The sequence below is a fragment of the Juglans regia genome, chromosome 5 (genome assembly GCF_001411555.2).
Source record: "Juglans regia cultivar Chandler chromosome 5, Walnut 2.0, whole genome shotgun sequence".
Taxonomy (NCBI): Eukaryota; Viridiplantae; Streptophyta; class Magnoliopsida; order Fagales; family Juglandaceae; genus Juglans; species Juglans regia.
In genome coordinates, this window is record NC_049905.1 from 10,863,350 (window position 1) to 10,873,449 (window position 10,100).

Sequence of the window (10,100 nt, forward strand, 5' to 3'; positions counted from 1 at the left end):
TTAAGTGTGTTTTCAATTATTGATCCCTATGAATGCATGCATATGAGATCTTCTTTAATCACAAACAATCACTAAGGTTTTTAATGATATGATGAAGGCTAATTCTTAGATAATCAAGTTCATCCAAACACTTAATCATGGCTAAGAATCCTTAATCACCAACTTATTCAAAACCAATACATGCTTTGATTATCAAAACAAGATAGAATTAAATCCTATCATGGCATGCTTTTATTGGAAAATTAAGCCTTCCATAATCATTCTAAGATAATAATAAATCATATCAAATTCAAATCAACACTTGAAAACAAAGCTTGACATGCAAACTAAGATCAAGAGCAAGAAAACTTACAACATTGTTTAAGAACACTGTTTGACTCTCAAAACAGTCAAGAAAACTTCAAAGCTCTCAAAACAACATTGTTTAAGAACACTCAAGAACTCACCAAAAACCTATTCAGTTTGACTCTATTGCTCTCTAAGGGGGAGAAGTGCTCTCAAAACTCAAGAGAAAGCTTGAAGCTGAGGTGTGGAGGAAATGAGAAAGTGAGGGAGGTATTTATAGGTGGCCAAAGGGATGGAGACATTGGCTTTGGTGCAAGGTGATTGGGTGAAGTGGATGGTGTGCAAGAGTATGAAATTTTCCAATTTTCTTCCATCGACTTATGTCACCTTGTGCAGGGGGAATAATGGCTTGAAACTACCATGATTTCCTCCTTACTGTGGCTACATTGCTCCTGTGGATGTGTCCAGGTCGTGGGGTATGGTTTAGTTGACATAAGGTCAAGAAAACCGCCAATGCTAACTTGCAGGTTCAAGTGGTTTTACTTAAGCAGTTTTGGAGCTTCAGTTTTGGTGGTCTTGGGGGAAAACTGAGCCAAATTTCTCATGATGGCCATGGGACCGCTTGGGGATTGGGTGGTGATGGAGGTGGCATGGGGTGGTGGCTCAACCAAAGCAGATGGTTGGTTAAATCTCAACCCAACTGGTTCCCACTCAACTAGACTAAGGGTGCAATCACTTTGGCTTTTTGGTTTGGTTTGTGAAACCAATTTCTTCCAAAACTTATTCTAGGTTTGAAGGGGTCTCATGAGGTGGTTTGCTTCAAAGCATGGCTTAAAGATCACTAATGTCATGTATGTTGATTAATGGTTGTAGCCAACTTTCAAAACTTAATTTCGGCATTTAGGGTATGATATGGGCTTAAGGAAACTCATGGTATGGTGTATTGGACTTTCAACTTGAATAGTAAAATAAACCCAAACATGGCTTTGAGTCTTGTGGGCTTAAAAGGGCCAAGTGTGTGGGTTGATAGCTTATGAGCTTTTGACCTTGAATGAGAGTGGGCCTCATTTCCAGATTTTGAGGGTTGAAAAGTGACCTCAAGATCCACTAAAATGGGCTTGCTTCTCTAATCATTTCCTTAATGATGCTAAGTGCCAAGGTTAAAGATAACCTGACTATCAACATTGATGTTAATAATAACCCAAAATTAAAAACTTAATCTAGAGTGTTTAAGGGTTAATCTTGATTAATTAGGCGGGGTGTTACATTTGGTTGTGTATGTAAGGCTTAGGCCCATGGTTAAATTCAGTCCACATTAGTGTAGGGCCTTCAGAGGGTATCTGTTGTTTTTATTTGGTACCTAGCACAGTAACCTTGTCTTTACTTCATAGAGTTTGTTACAATCAGAGCCTATAGCTCACAGTGTAGTGAAAATTATTCCCTTATGCCAAAATACAACAAAACCAATTTCTCTCTATTTCTCTTCTCTCTTTTTCTGGAGGTCCTTACTCTCGAAGAGAGATTTGAAATTCCATCACTCCACCACCATGTAACAAATAAATCGAAAGTTGTTGCAGTAGTTTTGTTGTATCTTTCCTTAGGCGAGACAAGCATAGTGAAGAGGGGGAAACAGTCCTATCATTCAAGAATGATCCATTCCGGTGAAAACAATGATGCCTAAAACTTTTTCAGAAAGAGTGGTTGTAAGCCAACCCTTGATGAGGCATTATGATCACCACGATTGTACAGATGCTGGGTTTTGCAAAGATTTGGAATCATCAATTCCAAACATTTGTGTTAAGCATTTATGAGTCCTTGGAGATCATAACCCTCAAGAGTGTTAAGCATTTGTGTTTTTCAGACAAGAATTTGCACCATTTTGTGTAACAAGGTGTGGGTAGTCAGTAGTGGAAGAAGTAGAAGATAATGAGGAGTTGGAAGAATTTTCCATCATGTTTGACGGAAAAGCTCTCTATCTCATCAATGTCTCTGATACCATAAAGCCTTTTGAGGATTTCCTATCTAAGGAAATGAGATAGAGTACGTTTTGCATTTCGTTTATTTGGATATTACATGGATATATAATATATTCAACCCAATTGCTAGGAATGTACAATAAGCTAAAATAATGCAACAATTAAGGAAAGAAAGGAAAACTACAGTAGTGAATAATGGCATAATGCAGTAAAGCAATGCCGTCGATTTTGGGAGTCTTGAGGAATATCTTCTACAGATTCATTTTGGGCTGCATTTGTGGTGCTGAGATCACACTTGATTTTCATGATTGCTGGAATGCGATTTGTAATGAGCTAATGTGTAGAGTACATCATCCACATCAATTATAACACCGTGTATAGTTTTTTGGAAAATATTAAATGTTCAATAAAAAATTTATGATTATCTTTCTTTTTACTCTAGTTCCTAGATTTCAGAAAGAAAATTTGAGAAAACTAGCTCAGAAAGTTGAAGAAATAGGGAATAAGGTGAAATGCTTGCTCAGAAAGTTTGCAATTTGGAAATAATGCAAAAAAGAAGAGAGATAATGAAAGAGAGAATTTATTCAAAGAATCAAAACCATTTACACTCAGCAAAATGTCTGGAGTTTATCTGGGGAAAAAATGTCTTGAATATGGAAAGAACCATAATACATAGAAACTTTGGTAACAATATTTGCCTATCATTTAAACAGCGGATTCCTTGGTCGATAGCTCGTTTATTTTCGGAGATGAGATGAGATAAGATTAAAATTAAAAAGTTGAATAAAATATTGTTAGAGTATATTTTTTAATATTATTTTTGTTTTGAGATTTGAAAAAGTTGAATTGTTTATTTTATTTTGTATTGGAAGTTGGGAAAGTTGTAATGATGAGATGAGATGAGATGTTTTCTCAAAACAAACGAGGCCAGTCTCTTGACTTTCCTTATCTTGGTGACCCATGCTCTTTCTAGACAAAAGTGGTGTTGTATCTTTATCTTTAATCTGGAATATCAGAACACACAAAAAAAAAAAAAAACAGAAAGATTAATCCTTTAATTCCAGTTCTCCTAAAAAACTTGCTAAATGGTGAGAAAAAAACAAGACCAATATTGGCATGAATCGAGGGAGATTTATGATACGGGCTGCTCGTGGCATTCCGATCGACCTCGTGGGGTAAATATTTGAAAGGATTCAATCAGAAGCTCGGTACATTACGACAGATATACAGTCGTTTGGGATCCTAATCACTCTATTTTTGCTACATTCTGAGGTCGTGCCAGAAGTTGCCGAACGTGCATGGGAGCCAATGGGACCGATCAACAGCACCACCCTGTCAGGAAGCACGGGACACTCGAGACTTCGTTCTCGTGGACCTATTCCTGACAAGACTAATATTCAGAGAGATGCACAGTCGGGAGATACCGGAGTATCGGCTAGTGAGGCATCTACATAGGTTGAGGCATCACTCACATCTACTCGTGAGGAGATGGCCAACATACTACGTGCTGAGATCGGCATACACACATTAGCGGTGATCGATGCAGTGCATATTGCCATGTCTGAGTTGCATATAGAGATTACCGTTAGCGTCTCTGAGTTATGTACATAGATTAATAAGTTATATATAGAGATTAATGCCAGTAATGCAACTCAGATCATGCTCAATACTCGACTGACACAGGTAGAGACATGATTAGCTGCAGTCGAGGATGTGTGCAGAGACCTCGCATCACAGTAGTTTCTATTTTTTATTTATATTTTTTTTTTGTTATAGTTATGGACAGTATATATGGTGTTTTGATAATTTGCTTTAGTTATAAATTAAATATTTTGTTTTTTCTGGAATAATTATTGATTTATATTATGTGGTGTATGGTTAATAATATTTATTTAACTAAAAATCTTTTTTAATATAAAATAAATCATTAAAATATTTTTAAATTAATTACATAAAATTAATTTATGAATTTGTATATATGATATATATTTTTTATATTTTGAGTTATGTACAGAGATTAATATTATACATTCAAATGTATAAATGTGGTGTTTGAATATGTTCGAGCTAAATATGTTCCGTTCTAATGGTTTAGAAACCTTCCTACCAGGTTTTGCCACCAAATATTTTCCGTTCGAACAAACAAATTTATCGTTCGAACGGGTTTGAACTTTCCTCAGCATAATATATTACTTCACTGCCAAGATTTTACTGTTCGAACGAATTTTTGTCCGTTTGAACGAAAAAAGCTTTTTGAGACGATTTAATTAGTCATAAAAAATACTTTTCGAACGGATATTTATCCGATCGAATGGTTTTGTAAAGTCATCAATTTTTTAGGATGAAATTTAAATTTTATCTCAAAAAATTACTTGTAGGGAAGAAATTTAGTTCATCCCTAAATAATTTCATCCTTAAAAGTCAAATTTACTTTAGTGTACAAATAGTGATACTAAGAGCATTAGTATTGATTTAGGCAAAATTTGGGTTAATATGTCACTTTTTCGCTTTTGGTTATCCATTTAAAATTTAAATTCTACATTATATTAGTCATATCATTCTCTATAATAATAAGATATTATTTCTTATTTAATTTTATCTAATTTTTTAATGTACATTTTTTATTTTTTAAAATTATTTTTAAATTTAATTATAATTTCATAATTTTCAACAAAACTATGTACCATACTCCATCATATTTTCATCCCGACCGCTATATTGAGGTGGTATTACCCATCAACTTTTTATTATTTTTTATCTACATTTTTACTAGGCTGTAACATAAAATAAATTGATATAAAATAAATTTATCTCAACCTAAATCAATACAGCTATAAAATAGTTGTATTCATTTCGAACAAAATAACTTTATTAATGTCAAATTTACATAAGTACAAACTTTAATAACATCTTCAGGATTTAGCAATCCAAATCATTACAAGTCAAGTATTTGCAAAACTTTTCAGCTTATATTTTCTTAAATATATTAAAAGTACAGCAAACTATACATCAAAACAAAACTACAGTCAACAGCAAAACATGATATTATCCTGCCACATTAAAGTTAATTTAATGTGAGATGAGATGAGATATATAGTTTAAAATGAGTTGAATAAAATATTGTTAGAATATTATTTTATTTTAGAATTTGAAAAAGTTAAATTATTTATTATATTTTATATGAAAATTTGATAAAATTGTAATGATGAGATGAGATGAGATGAAACCATCTCTATATCCAAACAGGGCCTTAGTATTCTACCCATGGATCGAGAGCAGAAAATAATTATGCATATCATATATATATATATATATATATATAGAGAAAAATGTTAAATATACTTAAGAAAACCTTACAGAAAACTTAATTCTACACATGGTCGGTTAGGACATGCGTGGTTAGGAGTGTAAACGAATCTAGTTGAAGCTAGTAGTGGGTTGTCAAACCTCTGTCGTTTAACTTTTATTCAAACTTGACTGACTCAAGTTCGAGCTTTTTATCGAGTTAGGTTTTATGTTCACAAAAATATTCGAGTGAGTTCGAACTTATTCATTAGCTATTTCACTTAAATAAAATAAATTATATATAATGTAAGATAAACATTTTGACTAATAAATTTTGATTTTGTGCTAATATCTTTACTAATTTTGCCCATTCAGTTTGATCTCTCAGGTATTTTATTTTATTTTTAATTGTATTTCTTGCTTAATGATTAAGGAAGTAATTATTAGTGTATTGATTTTTTTAAATATTTAAAGATATTTAAAAAATGTTTGGAAAAAAAGAAAAAAAAAAGTGCAACTTACACTAGGGGGTGCACCTAATAATTAAAGCTTGGCGGCATAGTAGCAGTACCCATTTTTTAATGAGGCGATATGATCACCGCCATTTTACAGATGCAAGGTTTTGCAAAGATTTGGAATCATCACTTCCAAACAGCTGAGGAGGTGCTAGACTTTTCTCATTTATGAATCCTTGGAGATCATAACCCTCAAGGGTGTTAAGCATTTGTGTTTTTTAGAGGCAAGAATTTGTAACATTTTGTGTAACAAGGTGTGGGTAGTCAGTAGTGGATGAAATAGAAGATAATGAAGAGTTAGAAGAAATTTCCATCATGTTTGAGTGAAAAGCTCTCTATCTCGCCAATGTCTCTGATACCATAAAGCCTTTTGAGGATTTCCTATCTCAGGAGATGAGATAGAGTACGTTTTGCATTTTGTTTATTTGGATATTACAAGGATATATAATATATTCAATCCAATTTCTGGGACTGTACAATAATGCTAAAATAATGCAACAGTTAAGGAAAGAAAGGAAAACTACAGCAGTGAATAATGGCATAATGCAGTAAAGCAATGCCATCGATTTTGGGAGTCTTGAGTCATATCTTCAGCAGATTCATTTTGGGCTGCATTTGTGGTGCTGAGATCATACTTGATTTTCATGATTGCTGGAATGCGATTTGTAACGAGCCAATGTGTAGAGCACATCATCCACATCAATTATAACACCGTGTATAGTTTTTTGGACAATATTAAATGTTCAATAAAAAACGTATGATTATCTTTCTTTTTACTCTAGTTCCTAGATTTCAGAAAGAAAATTTGAGAAAACTAGCTCAGAAAGTTGAAGAAATAGGGAATAAGGTGAAATGCTTGCTCAGAAAGTTTGCAATATGGAAATAATGCAAAAAAGAAGAGAGATACTGAAAGAGAGAATTTATTCAAAGAATCAAAACCATTTACACTCAGCAAAATGTCTGGAGTTTATCTGGGGAAAAAATGTCTTGAATATGGAAAGAACCATAATACATAGAAACTTTGGTAACAATATTTGCCTATCATTTAAACAGCAGAGTCCTTGGTTGATATCTTAGTCTCTTGACTTTCCTTATCTTGGTGACCCATGCTCTTTCCAGACAAAAGTGGTGTTGTATCTTTATCTCTAATCTGGAAAATAAGAACACAAAAAACAAACAAAACAAAACAGAAAGATTAATCCTTCAATTCCAGTTCTCGTAAAAAACTTGCCGAATGATGAGAAAGAAAGGGAGAGATGGTGGGTACCTGAGACACCATTGAAGCATCAGCTAATTGTTTCTTTTTACTCTCCTGGGTGCAAAAATATGAATATAATCCCATGCCCCAAACTGCAATTAAGATTCCAATGATGTTCCTCTCTGTGAACGGATCATGGAGTAGTGTATACCCAAAGCCAAGAACAAGGCATGTCTTTAGGTGGCCTAGCACTTGGTATGTAACCGGGGAAGTCTTGCCAATAACCAGAAAGGTGCTGAAGTTCACAGCCACGGCTATGAGGCACGAAAGAGCAATGAATAACTGTTCACATGTTCACTTCGAAGTCAGCCATATTATGATATTGAAAATTTCTGTTCTTCATCCTAAATTTTGTCATCTCTAGTCATAAATGTTGATGTGGCCCATTTTAGTTGGTTAACAAATGATAGCTACATCAGCAGGTATGACGGGGAAGGGAAGGACAAAATTAAGGATAAAGAGTAGCATTTGCTGATATATCTATAGTATGTTAGGCATGGCAGACATGAAGAAAGAGAAAGAAAGGCATTAATTTACCAAAACTAGAGGAGAATATTTGTGGGCAAAGACACTTTCTTGGTGAGGAACTGATCAACCACAGGGCCAGAGACAAAGAGAATGGCTGCCTGAAATGGAGCTGACTGGTAGAGCAGCTGAGTTGAAGAGACATTCAGCCTCTTTTGTGTTGTGTTTGTCAGCTAATTTTGAGGTTAAGAATGCCCATATATTTCAATATGCAAATGCAAACCACTAAAAGTTAAAATACCACAAAACCATATATAGAATAGTGGAAGCAAAAGGATACAATTTGCCCAACACAGGTTGTTATGATGGCTAAAAGAGAGATAACAGTCCCCACTAAATTGAGCTGAAGATCAGTCACAGAGGCAATCCCTACTCCTATCAGTAAGAGGAAGAGAGAGAACTTTATCTTCTGGCTGCAAATTAGAATGGGAAAGGTTACTTTCAGCTTTGAGAATCCTGTTTGAAAATTGTAAGGAACAGGTCCCCAAAGTCTTAAGAATACCTGAATTGCTTTTTCAAGAAAATAGTTTCCAATAATACAGTGAAAGGTATGATTGCAAGTTTTGTCATCTGCCAACAGGTAAACCAACAAAAAAACATGTGAATCCCCTGACTTTTATACAATAGGAAGATGATGGATAAATCACACTCTAAGGTTGAGTTTCCATAATCTACAGTAAGTTCTATTTCATTTCATGAAGAGGGCAGTTTAATCTGCTGCTTAAAGCCTATTATTATTGCTGTTGTAGAAAGCTACATGTCCTAAGATATCTTCTAATGTTACCCTTTTATCCAATTCTGTAATTTGTAAACCAGGCCATTAACACCATGCTATACAATATATATACAATAAAGTTTTTCAGTTTCTCATTTTGATATTTGACAACATGCAGAAAGAAACTAGGATTCATCTTGTAATTTTAGTCTTTCAGACCCAACTTAATTAACTAGTAATCTTGGGACCAGAAATAAGAGCTCTATGATCCTATATACATATATGAGATTCTAAATAGAATAATTGAACTTAACCTGATAAAATCCAATGGAGTTGAAACCAAGACTCAAGTTGAGAAGTCCAACTGAAACCCCATTTAGAAGGCCAAAGAGTATTACAGTCCTTGTGTCAGTTGACTTCGAGTCGAAAAAATTCAAGCGTTGCACCGCATGTAGGGTGCAGAATGTCACCATGAGATGCCAACTAGTGAGCGTAGTAGCTGCAACAAGAACAAAAGCAAGGAAAACATTGGGAGAAGCAAAGGAAAATGTTGTCAAAATAAGATAGCAATGGGAAAGAAAAGTAGATCAGTTTATAGGAATTACTGTGAAACTAAAATTTTGTTAGTACTTTGTCAGAGCTTTTGAAATCACAAGGGGACTACTCTTGTTTATGTTCAACACCTCTGTTAATTGTCAACTACAATCCAGGTCAGGAGAAGGATGGGCTAGTTACCGAAAGGGAAGCCAAGATTACTCATCAAAGCTTTGTTGCAGATAACAATGGAGACGGATGATGCCACTGAAAGGAACAGAGCGCCAATAACCCCAAACTGGAGGGTCGTCCTTTCTCCCATCTTTGATGAGCAAGAGACAAAAGAATGTATCAAAGATTCGATGTCAAATGATTGAATAATTGAAATGATAGCATTTTTTTGTCGATAAGAAAATCTATATACTTCTTATTATACACTAAATATATCACTGATGCGAAAACTTGTCATGTCATTTAGCACAAAAGGTATCATCATTATTAAATTTTTGTTGTTGATATATATCATTTTAATAATATATCATTTTAAAAAAAAATAATAATATTAGATGCAATCTTAACGTGTGTAAATCTCAAACGTTTTTTATTTTGAAAAAAAGTTGAGCGCACTAAAAAAAAAGATTTTTTATGTGAATCGTAAATTTATTCATTTTTTTTTAAAATAATATGCGAAACTTACATAATTTAAGACTGTAAATATTATTTTACTGATAATTAAAGCTTGGGAGTAGGTCCCAATGACATAGTACCACAACGGAAGTCGATACAATCAATTGCTTAATTTGTCACATACTATGCGAGAGATGTGTAAATGAGGTAATGCTGAGGAATGTTTTGATTAAAACGTTAACAAGTTTTTGACCAATAGTAAAGAAATGGAGGGGAGATTAAATTATTATTTTAGATTAACAAATTTTAAAAAACATTTATCATAGAAATTAATTTTTGTTTGTATTAAAATAATATATTCTAATGATCAATAGATGAAA

The 10,100-nt window shown here is 33.6% G+C and overlaps 1 pseudogene; it reads right to left on the minus strand.

The window, feature by feature from the left end:
• Window positions 1–6,965: 6,965 nt before the first annotated feature.
• Window positions 6,966–9,427, minus strand: LOC109008597 (annotated as a pseudogene).
• Window positions 9,428–10,100: the final 673 nt, after the last annotated feature.